The following is a 12,533-nucleotide window of genomic DNA, read 5'->3' as shown; positions in this document are numbered from 1 at the left end:
TCTCTCTCTCTCTCTCTCTCTCTCTCTCTCTCTCTCTCTCTCCCCCACCCCTTCCTTAAGAAATCAATTTGTGAAACATATTTCTATGTTAGCCATGTTGCAAAAGAAAATGGACACCCTCAAAAAAAAGAAAGTTAAAAAAAATATGCTTTGATCCTCATTCAGATTTCATTGATTCTTTCTCTGAAGGTAGACAGCATTTTTTTCATCATGAGTCCTTCAGAATTATCTTGCATCATTGTATTGCTGAGAATAGCTAAGTCATTCAGAGTTGTTCATCATTGCAATATTGGGGTTACTGTATATGGTGTGTCCCTGCTTCTGCTCACTTCACTCTGCATCAGTATTTGTAAATCTTCCCATATTTTTCTGAAAGCCTCCTGCTTGTCATTTCTTACAGCACAAAATTATTCCATTATTCAGCCATTCCCCAACTGATAGGCATGTCCTCCATTTCCAATTCTTGGCCACCACAAAAAGAGGAAATAATTATCTTTTGTACATATAAGTGTTTTTCCTTTTTCTTTGATCTCTTTGGAATACAGCCCTAGTCATTTCATTGCTGTGTCACAGGATATATACAGTTTTATAGCCCTTTAGGCATGGTTACAACTTACTCACTAGAATGGTTGGATCAGTTCACAACTTCACTAACAGCAGTGCACTGTATCCTTCCTACATTGTCCACATGGTAGAAGAGAGCAGGGGGCAGAGCCAAGATGGCAGAGTAGAAAGACACACATACGCTAGCTCCGAACCCACAGTCCATAAAATATCTGTAAAGAAGAACTCCCAACAAATTCTGGAGCAGCAGAAGCCACAGAACAATGGAGCAGACGAGATTTCTGTTCCAGAGAGCCCTGAAAACCTCTCGCAAAAGGTCCGTCGTGCTGCGGACCCAGAGCCGAGCCCAGCCCTGACTTGGCTGTGCGGCACCGAGAGGAGCGGACCCGAGCAGGCTTCAGGGACAGAATCTCCAGTGGCCATGCGGGTCCCTCCACCCACGGGCCACAAAGGTTGGTGAGAGGGTCTTCTCGGCTTGCTGAGAGGGGAGTGGGGTGTCCCCATAACTCAGGCCCCCTCAGGAGGCAGCAGTGGAGGCGGGAGCAGACCGGGGCTCCCCAAGCAGGCAGGAGCCTGAATCCATTGTTGAAAGTCTCCACATAAACCCCCTGAGGGAACTGAGCCCCATGAGGTGGCCCTGCCCCCGCCAAAAGCCCTGACGCTGGGAAGTAGCATCTGAATCTCAGACCCCAAGCACTGGCTGGGCGGATCTGGAGGCAAAGTGTATGTGAAGAGAATACTCAGAAGTCCAGTCACTGGCTGGGAAAATGCCCAGAAAAGGGAAAAAAAAATAAGACTATAGAGGTTACTTTCTTGGTGAACAGATATTTCCTCCCTTCCTTTCTGATGAGGAAGAACAATGCTTACCATCAGGGAAAGACACAGAAGTCAAGCCTTCTGTATTCCAGCCTACCCAATGGGCTCAAGTCATGGAAGAGCTCAAAAAGGATTTTGAAAATCAAGTTAGAGAGGTGGAGGAAAAACTGGGAAGAGAAATGAGAGAGATGAAAGAAAAGCATGAAAAGCAGGTCCACACCCTGCTAAAGGAGACCCCAAAAAAGGCTGAAGAAAATAACACCTTGAAAAATAGGCTAACTCAACTGGCAAAAGAGGTTCAAAAAGCCAATGAGGAGAAGAATGCTTTAAAAAGCAGAATTAGCCAAATGGAAAAGGAGGTTCAAAAGCTCACTGAAGAAAATAGTTCTTTCAAAATTAGAATGGAACAGATGGAGGCCAATGACTTTATGAGAAACCAAGAAATCACAAAACAAAACCAAAAGAATGAAAAAATGGAAGATCATGTGAAATATCTCATTGAAAAAACAACTGACCTGGAAAATAGATCCAGGAGAGACAATTTAAAAATTATGGGCCTACCTGAAAGCCATGATCAAAAAAAAGAGCCTAGACATCATCTTTCATGAAATTATCAAGGAAAACTGCCCTGAGATTTTAGAACCAGAGGGCAAAATAAGTATTCAAGGAATCCACAGATCACCTCCTGAAAGAGATCCAAAAAGAGAAACTCCTAGGAACATTGTGGCCAAATTCCAGAGTTCCCAGGTCAAGGAGAAAATATTGCAAGCAGCTAGAAAGAAACAATTCAAGTATTGTGGAAATACAATCAGGATAACACAAGATCTAGCAGCTTCTACATTAAGGGATCAAAGGGCGTGGAATATCATATTTCAGAAGTCAAAGGAACTAGGACTAAAACCAAGAATCACCTACCCAGCAAAACTGAGTATAATACTTCAGGGGAAAAATTGGTCTTTCAATGAAATAGAGGACTTTCAAGCATTCTTGATGAAAAGACCAGAGCTGAAAAGAAAATTTGACTTTCAAACACAAGAATGAAGAGAAGCATGAAAAGATAAACAGCAAAGAGAAGTCATAAGGGACTTACTAAAGTTGAACTGTTTACATTCCTATGTGGAAAGACAATATTTGTAACTCTTGAAACTTTTCAGTATCTGGGTAGTGAGTGGGATTACACACACACACACACACACACACACACACACACACACACACACACATAGAGACAGAGTGCACAGAGTGAATTGAAGAGGATGGGCTCATATCTTAAAAAAATAAAATCAAGCAGTGAGAGAAAAATATATTGGGAGGAGAAAGGGAGAAATGGAATGGGGCAAATTATCTCTTATAAAAGAGGCAATCAAAAAACTTTTTAGCGGAGGGAAAAAGAGGGGAGGTGAGAGAAAAAGATGAAGTTTACTCTCATCACATTCCACTAAAGGAAGGAATAAAATGCACACTCATTTTGGTATGAAAACCTATCTTACAATACAGGAAAGTGAGGGATAAGGGGATAAGCAGGGTGGGGGGGACGATGGAAGGGAGGGCATGGGGAGAAGGGAGCAATTTGAGGTCAACACTCATGGGGAGGGTCAGGATCAAAAGAGAGAACAGAAGTAATGGGGGACAGGATAGGATGGAGGGAAATATAGTTAGTCTTATACAACATGACTATTATGGAAGTCATTTGCAAAACTACACAGATATGGCCTAAATTGAATTGCTTGCCTTCCAAAGGGAAGGGGTGGGGAGGGAGGGAGGAAGAGAAGTTGGAACTCAAAGTTTTAGGAACAACTGTCGAGTACTGCTCTTGCTACTAGGAAACAAGAAATACAGGTAAACAGGTATAGAAAGTTATTTGGCCCCACAGGACAAAAGAGAAGATGGAGACAAGGGCAGAGAGGTATGATAGAAGAGAGGGCAGACTGGTGATAGGGGCAATTAGAATGCTTGGTGTTTTGGGGTGGGGGGAGGGGACAAAAGGGGAGAAAATTTGGAACCCAAAATTTTATGAAATTGAATGTTCAAAGTTAAATAAAAAATAAATAAATTATTTAAAAAAAAAAAGAAGAGAGCAGCTTGGGTATGGGAGGGCTATCTCTTCTTGCCAGGGCTGTGCTAGGGTCTTGAAGAAAAGACAGCAAAGCAAAGGTGGCTGGTAGATTTTGACAAAGCTGCTTAGCTTTTACTTCCTCTCTCTCACTCCCTTTCCTTTGCTCCCCTCTCCTCTTCCTCCTTCTCCCTCCCCTTTCTATTCCTTTCACTGCTAGTTTGTAGCCAAACTCTCTGGGCATCCCCCATGGCAGCGCAATCCTTCAAACACAGTACAACCTTAATAATTTAATATGGAGTTGAATTGAGGTCTGAGCAAGGCCAATATTCAGGTGAGGCTCAGCAGTCCACTAGAGCTCTGATAGGAATCACAATTACATGCTCTGTGATCCTGGAAGCTGTGTCTGTGCTATACAGATGTAAAGACAAAAGCTTATCTGGTCCAACACCTTCACTTTACAGGAGAAGCAACCAAAGCTCAGAGCAGGTGAATGACTTGTCAAGTATCACACAGAAAGCAAGAAGGCAAGACTCTTCTCACATCTCATTTCTCTCACTCCTTTTTGCAAACTTCCGATGGTATAAACTAATTTAGAAACTAGGGGAAGTGGTCAGTATTCATTCTCTGCAGACTCTAGGAAACTGTGCAGATTTTGGTCCTGGATGCCATCTGACTTAGTCATTCCTGACCAGAAATCCTTTCATTTCTTAATCAGTCATTTGATTTCTAAGGACATTTTCTAGTTCTTCTGCCTTTTTTTATGGGGCAGGAGTACACTAGATGTGAGCTCCAATTCACTAAACATCGATGAAGCAAATGCTATACGTCAGGCACTGTTAGGACCCGCAAATAGAAAATTGAAATAAATAATCAATCCCTGCTCTCACGGACTTTACATTTTACAAAAGGAAGTGATATGTAGTTAGTTATACAAGGTAAAATTAAAGTAAAATATAAATGGAATCTGAATATAATAGAAAAATTCCTAATAACTTTCTTGGTCTTATAGAAGAAAGAAATCTGTGAAATTCTCACTGTATGAAACACCAGTGAATATTTGGGAGCCATCCCCACAGGGATTATCCTTTGCTTTTTTGCAATTGCACATTTTATTTAGTCAGAAAATCTCCAAATCCCAAATGTGCTGCCATTGTTTTCTCCTCTCCTTTTGAGTAGTAGGAAGCATTGACCACTCTTTCCAGGGCAGTCACACTAATCAACCTAATGGTTTCTCTTGTCTAAATGTAGACCAGGGGGTCTTGACAAACAGTGAAAAGTGATCGTGCCCAGTAAGAGTGGGGCTTGATAGCCCCTAAGGTCCCTATACTCCTATAATAATGACAATCCAGGTTTACATAGAGGTGGGCTCCGAGGAGCATGAGAACCAGAGCTGGAAGAGACCTTCTATATCACCCAGTCCTAACATGGTAACTAGCATGAGGTGAGAAGCTCTTTGGCCTAGGGCACTGATATATAAGGGAGCATGCCTTCTCTCTCAGCAGTTTCATCCTACAGATATACCCTTTAACTTGAATCTTGCCCAAGATCTTCTCCATGAAGATGACAGGAACTTTTCACAAACTTAGTTTCCCTCCTTTATGCCCCTCTTCATATGAGCCAACAAGTTTCTCACTGTGGGTCTAGCTTTCAAGGAGCCTTAAATAATCATAGGCTACTCTAAATGCAGCTTGAAAAGACTAACTCCCTCATTATTTTGCAGCTGAAGAGACAGAAGCCCATTAAGATTAATGACTTATTGATGGTCACTGACACTGGACCATCAGAGACCATGCCTAGGAGGGGCTAAGCTGAACAGTAATGTCTCAAGCAAGTTTAATCAAGGTAGACTGAGGTACAGACTCTGAGCAAGATCAGTGTAAGCGTAACATAACTGTTAACAAAGTGGGTCACACTGGCAACCTCAGCAAAGCCAGTGACACCCCCCCAAAGAAAGGACCCTCTTTATTAACATACAGCAAGGAAGGAGATCTTGGTAGGTGTGGACAAAAGGTGATAGGCTGTAGGCTTGAGACAGAAACATTAAAACTGATTATACTGGGAAAGAAAGCAGCCAGCTGGCAACTCAGTGGATAGAACACTGGACCTGGAGTCAAGGAGACCCTGGTTCAACTCTGGCCTCAGACACTTACTAGCCATGTGACCCTGTGTAAGTCACCTAATCTTTGTTTACTTTAAACCACTGGAGAAGGAAATGGCAAACCATTTCAGTATCTTTGCCAAGAAAACACCATGACCAGTATGGTCCATGGGGTCATACATAAAGAGCTGGAAACGGCATACTGAGAAAGGTGGGTGGGTATTCAGGTGAGGCTAATCATGCCCTTCTCTAACAATTAAAGGATGTTGATTGCTTTATGAGATCCATCTGTAGCTTGGACTTTTTGCCAGAATATTACAACTAGAAAACTTGCTATTTCCTCAGAACAGATTAAAAAAAAAAACCCTTAGCTATACAAAGACAGGAAAGGACACATGCCATATCTTTTGGGAATGGTATGTTTGTGGAGCTAAACAAACTTATTTCCATGAAATATTCTAGGGGATACCAGTATGAGAGAAAGTAACCTTCCTTTTACACTAACTTTGAGTTAACTCAACTGGATTCCTGAGCTCAACTCAAGCCAGGTGGATAGAGACCCATAAGATTAATACAGCATAAAATCAGTTGCAGTGTAGAATCAATGAAGTAGAAATCAATACAGAGAAACCTTGAGATAATATTAATTTTGATATTTTCAGTAATCAAATGAACTCTACCATTACTCCTAAAAAGGGTGTGACAAAGGATTGAATTATTGTTCCTTTCACCATTTTGTGATGTTAAGACCCAATGGAAAGCTTTCATCACCCTAGGCTGACCTCTGTGGCACACTTTTGGGGGAATGAGAACAAGACATGCAAAAGATGGGCTGGCATAAATAAGTCATGGCTGTCTTGGTAGAAGGAATCTCTATTCACAATTATAGGATACCTAGTCCTTTGGGCTATTGAAGTCTAGAGATCTGTTGGGCCTCCACTGTCTGCTGAACAAGGTGAGCCCTTTGGCTACTTGGAGGGTAGACCTCAATTCTGAAGCCTCTCTTTGGGACCTCCCCCCGGGTAAGGGTGTGATTTGGCAAGTGAATAGTGGGCAAATCTTTCCAATACGTGTCCCTCTATTCATTTGGCATTTTTCACTGTGGGAATGGTTGACATTTTTAGTAAGACCTCCATCCGGTTGAAGATTGGCAACAGATTTGCTAAACAGATGCCAAATTGAGATCTTCTGATTCTCCATTTCAAATCTCCAAAGGAATCTTCACTACAAAATACCCAAGGACCAGATCTCCAGTCATTCCTGAAAGACTTCCAGCATGGCAGAGTTCATTTTTATTTTGGTTTAGCTCAAATTGTTAGGGAGTTGTTGGGTTTTTTTTATGACATTGAGCCTAAATAAATCAAAAAGCACTAATTCATCATGTCCTATATGCCAACCATTACACTAAGCAGTAAAGATATAATGAATGAACAATCTTGTTCTCAAAGAGAGACAAGATCTGCGTATGTGAGGAAAGATAGAGAGAGAGGCATACAAATATATTTATGTGTACATATGTATATATAATATACATTCACAACTAAAAGAACTAACATTTATGTAATGTATTGAAGGTTTGTAAATTACATATACATTGTCAAATACATACAAGATAACATGAGATGTTGGAGGGACCAGGAAAGACTTCCTTCAGAACATGGTGCTTGAAAATGTTTTGTGTAAAGAGAGGAGGAAGGGGAGGGGCAGAGATAAGCACAGTGAATTCTGGACTTGGGGGATGGCCAGCACAAAGCCATACAGACGGCCCATGAGGGGTCTTTTGTGAGGAGTAGAGAGGAACCTTTGGCTGCATTATAATAAAGGAAAGGGAATAACATAGAATGTAGGTGAAAAGGCAGGTTGTGAAGAATATTAAAAGTCAAATGGAGAAACACGTATTTTATCCTACAGATAACAGGGAGTCATGGGAGCTGACCAAATTGGAAGTGATATAATCAGATCTGTCTGTAGAGAAAATGACTTTTGTTGGCTACATGGATGATAAGTTGGAATGAATTAGGAGGGAAAAAGGAAGAAAGGAAGGATGGAGGAAGAAGAAAAGGAAGGAGAGGAAGAGAGAGAGGAGGAAGAGGAATGTGTGGCTCCCTCTATCAAGTTATTCATTATGAACAAATCTTAATTCACAGCCTTGAAAATCATTCTGTCTCCCATTTGTCAGCAAGACAAGACCCAGGCTTAAACTTTCCCAGTAAATCATATGTGTGCTATTCAAAGAGACTGTGGACAGGAGACGTTGATGGAGCTGAGCTGATGAATGGGAGTCCATCTTCCATCATTCTCTGCAGGCATTGCTTGTAGTAATAACTCTACTGCCAACAGAACCATTGACTATAGAATACAGGGAGCAGTGGTGCTTAGAAGGGATACATTCATCAGGCTTGGCAGGCATCAGGGGAAGCCTTAGGGTCCCAGATATATGATGCTGTTCTCCACAAGCAGCTTGAATGGTAATGACTCAATACCTTGTGAAATGGAACATAGTTTCAGCTTGCTTTGAGGTCTTCCTCCAAACTACTGATCTCAAATCTCTGCCTGCTGGGATATGTTACACAGTTTCATCCTGCCCTGAGGGGCATTGTCCACCCCAAAAGGAAGATGCCCAGGGGGATCTTTCAAAAGACTAGAGGAAAGCTGAAATCTCTTGCACAGCTCCTAAAGCCCAGGGCTTCATTGACAGCATCATACAGATTCTATACAAGAGGAAGGAGAGAAAAAGCAGGCATTCCTTGGATGCCCTATCAGCTTTAGAAATGAAGTAAAGGAAAGTGGAGGCTCTCAAGGAAAATGTCTCCTTCCTCAGGCACCCAGTTCTGAAGTCTTCCTCAACTCCCACATTCAAATCCAATCGAGACCATTTCTATGACTCTAAGCAAAAAGGGTCTTAATCTCCATTACCTGAAGTTTGTAGGACTAAGGGTAACCTCAAAGGGAAGCATGGTGGAGCATGTGGTTTAAGGTCCGAGGGCCTGCCACTTATTACCTGTGTGACCTTAAGTGCATTCCTTTCTCCCTGGACTTCAATTTTCTTATCTACAGAATGAGGGGTCTGGGCTAGCCAGCCTTTGAGCTCCCTTCCCACTCTAGAGCTTGAATCCTGGGAACTCTCAGCATCTTCATGCTCTGAACTTTATGATCATGCAACTTTGACTATCTCAGTCCCAGATGGCAATGGGGGATGGGCCCTGCTGAGGCTAGTAGTGGGGGGACACCAAGGTAGGAATCAATCCATTAAACATTAGCTATGTCCTGGGCATTGTGCTAGGTACCATTCAGTGCTACAGAGGGAAATATAGCCAGTCCATATTCTAGTCTAGATCCTGGTTCTTAGAATTCAAGGTACTCTCAACCTAGTTGTAGAATCAAATCAAGCTCTCAGAAAATATGTAAGACAATCCCCACCCCTATACCGCCCCAGTCAAGGGAACCAATGAAACATGGCTATCAACAATAGAATTCTGCCGTTGAGGTCTGCTGCTTTCTAGTCTGGCTTAGACCCTAACCTGTGATCAAGCCTTGAGACAGCTGGTTCTGAGTCTCTTCTCCTGCCTGAGGGATGCTTCCTCTGCCCATTTTTTTCAGGAAGCAGAGAGCCAGTGCAGACAAAACCTTCCAGGAGGCTGAGCTGAGACATACCCAATGGGTTGATGCTTAGAAATATCTGGGAATGACCCTGTGGCTATACCTGGTCAGATATCCCACTATTTCCATGCCCCCTTTCCTGGCTTGATTCCTAATAGAATCACCATAGCTCTATATGGGAGGCAGAAAGAACAGCCCAAAGACAATGTAGAGCCTTCTTCCTGCAACCACATCCTTCCTGTGTCCTGCAAACTCTCTGCTGACACTGGGGTGATTTTGTCTTCTCCCCTTAGAATTCTCTAATGATTAATGTGAACTACACAGGTTTATAATGGCTCTCATTGTCTGAGGAATTGAAAATGTCAGTGGTCCAATGGGCCGAGCAGAGACCCACAGTCAAGCTGAGAGCATATCTCCCATTATAAAGATCCTGAAAGACCTAGATTCACTTCTAGTCTTGGATAATGACTAGCTGCATGACCCTGGGCAAGTCACTCTGAGTATCCACCTCACAGGGTTAGTGATAGTTTGAGATGAGCTCATAGATGGAAAGGGTTTTGCTAAGCTTTAACTGCTATGTTAACACAAGTGATGAGGAAGATGGAACGACAGCCAGAATTTCTATGGAAGCGCTGCTTTGTTTATCGTCCAATATCTGATGAGCATGTTTTTCTTTAAGTTTATGTTGCTACCAATCATAACCTTCAATAGGTCAGCCTGTGTTCTTTAAAGTCTGCATTCACCTCGGAGTGTCAGGGTGGTTTAATGGATGGAGAAGTTGTTATTAAATCCCCTCTCAACTGAAAAAAAAAGGGGGATAAGATATTGATTTACTGTAAGACTGTCCTGTGTGTGACTGCCCTGCTCGTCACCTGCATTTGGTCTTCTAGCAGTGAAACCTGGAGAAGTTACCATTGTAGATGCACTAATAAACTTGGGGTGGAGAACCTTTCCAAAGAGAAATATGCAAATATTATAATGTTACCAAAATGTCCTGCTGAATCAGATTGACTTTGGAAATAGTAAATCCTTTTAGATGAATCACATTCCCTCTCTACACATAGTAATGTCAGGTCACAGAAGGGATATTTCTGGATTTCAACATGGATCCCAATTCATTTTTTTAACTTTAGTAAAATAGACTGAATTTTGATTACATATATCCTCAGTTCATAGCTGGTTTGACGATTATAATTATAAAACAGCTATCACCAACATTACCAGGGGAGACATAAAGAGACATCCTGCCCCTAGAATGTTTCCAGAAATGACTTTCTAACAGGTATGTGTGTAGGAGCTCTCTTTACCCTATGTAAAGGGAATGTAGGTTATTCTTGGCTGTTAGAAATGACATTAGATGAGTCTCCAGAAGAAGAAAACACTTCCTACCTCATAGTCCACTCTTCTTTTCTCACAATAGGCTATTTCTCCAGCCAAGAAAGAAAATTCCTTTACCCAGGCAAAAGCAAAGCCACCTCCTCAAAAAGACTGTCAAGTGACTTCTTTGGAGTTTCCATGGGGAAAGGAATGAAATGAAAAACAACACACAGTCCCAAGTAATAACTAATCATGTCCTTCCTTGGCATAGCCTTTATCACGAATATTGTCTGTGACCATAATCAATATGATTGCTAGCTGAGATGGCCTCATTTGTTGGTTCCAGTCTAGGAGCACATTTTACAGTCATCGAGGCCTTCATCATTTTCATAGCAGTCTTGGGGAGGAAAAAAGCCTCCAGAGTAGTGATATTATATTTGTATTTGGCCAAACAACTTTACAAAAAAATAAAAATAAAAGTGTCCCCGCTGGCAATTGCATGAATGCTTTTGAGATGCATCATAAGAGATGTGCTTATCCATGTCAATACTGAATAAACCTTAGTTAGATGTTAAGTGCTTCAAAGTAAATAGTGTAGATGAAACCCAAGAGAGGGAAACTGATCATCTCTCAGCATTAAATCAGAGTCTCAGAACTAATCTGATTGGCCATAAAAACAAGTGATGAAAAGCCGAAGCATAAAAATACCAAGTACCATCCCATGGATTAACCCTCCCTTGACAAGGTCATGTGCTATAGATCAATGGTCCAGACTATAATTAAAATATTCTGATGATCCTGCCTCCAAATATTATACCTTGATTTGCTTGTGTCCCTGATGTCTAACAACACAGATATCACACCCCCTTTGCACTCACTCTACCAACTTCCACTCATATAGGTGAACTGGGTACCCATAGGGTAAATAATTACTTCTCTCCCCTTAGAATTATGGGGAGAAATCTTAAAGGATTATGGCTTCTAATACTATTCCTCAAAAGCCCCCACCCAAAATTCTCCTTTTTAAGTTGATATGAATTAGCTTTTATCAAGAGTATTTATTGAGTAGGAATAGTGTCAATTTAAACCCAACCCCCTCCCCCTGCCAAATCAAGGATGCACTCTTTTCTTGCATCCACAATGTCTCTGAGAATAGGAGACTCAAGTGTGAAATACAACAGTATTCAGGAACAGGTATAGGGGAAGCCTACAGGCCCTGGGATGAGGGGAATTTCGTGACTCCAGAACCTTGGCATCCTTTTATACTTTCACAGAGTCCCGATCAAGTTGACTTTGGGGCATTACTTTAGATTTAAATGAGTCACTCAAGTAAGCTAGTTTCTTACTGGGTACAGTGTTAGTTAATGGGTCAAACCACTGCTGACTTGGTCAAGAAAGTCATTCTGCATATTCCCTGACACCTCACCATGACTTTCATTGATAAGGGGACATCTCATGATTCTTCAGATCTTTTAAAGCTCAAAATCTAGTCAATTCCATTACTGGATGCTCACTCACCTTCAAATCAGGAAAGAATACACACAAAAGGAAAGACAGCCCTCAAGTTATCTCCAATCCTTCTTTCGTGCAGGCTAAACATTCTCAGCTCCTTCAACCAATCTTCATATGTCCAGATCTCAGAGACCCTACCTTCACTGAGACATCCTGTAGGCTATTAATATCTTTCCTAAAGAGTATCCCAGAACTGGACAATGCTCCAGATATATTGTGATCTAAGCAGAGTAGAACAAGATCATCCCTTCCTTTGTCTTTAACATTCTTCCTGTCTTAGTGAAGACTAGTACTATATGGTCATAATGGTTATAATTCCATGCTGTGGACTCATATGAAGAGCATAGTCCAGTAAAACCTTTATCTCGAAAAATGCTATCAAATCACCAATTCTTCAGCTTGAATTAGGAACTTGAATTTTTGCCCTGAAGTAGAAGTCTTTACATTAGGAAAAATGAACCTTGAAACTTGGTTTGTCATTCATGTGAGAAAAGGTAGTCTTCCTCAGTTTGAAGGTTGAATACATTGTCTTGTCTTTGCCATTTGTACATTTTCAAAATTAAAAAAAAA

General features: G+C 41.4%; 1 long non-coding RNA gene across 2 annotated transcripts in view; it reads right to left on the bottom strand.

Moving 5' to 3' along the window:
- The window catches only part of LOC140532386 (uncharacterized), a 120,344-nt gene extending 108,171 nt beyond the window's left edge, over nt 1-12,173 (bottom strand). For both annotated transcript variants that reach the window (XR_011976488.1, XR_011976489.1), the window contains exon 1: nt 11,970-12,173. This is a non-coding gene — a long non-coding RNA (uncharacterized lncRNA). The remainder of the gene's footprint in view (nt 1-11,969) is intronic.
- Between the last annotated feature and the right edge of the window lie 360 nt (nt 12,174-12,533).

This window comes from Notamacropus eugenii, chromosome 3 (assembly GCF_028372415.1).
Source record: "Notamacropus eugenii isolate mMacEug1 chromosome 3, mMacEug1.pri_v2, whole genome shotgun sequence".
Lineage (NCBI taxonomy): Eukaryota > Metazoa > Chordata > Mammalia > Diprotodontia > Macropodidae > Notamacropus > Notamacropus eugenii.
Note: the sequence above shows the minus strand (reverse complement) of the source record. Positions and strands in the feature narration are given on the sequence as shown.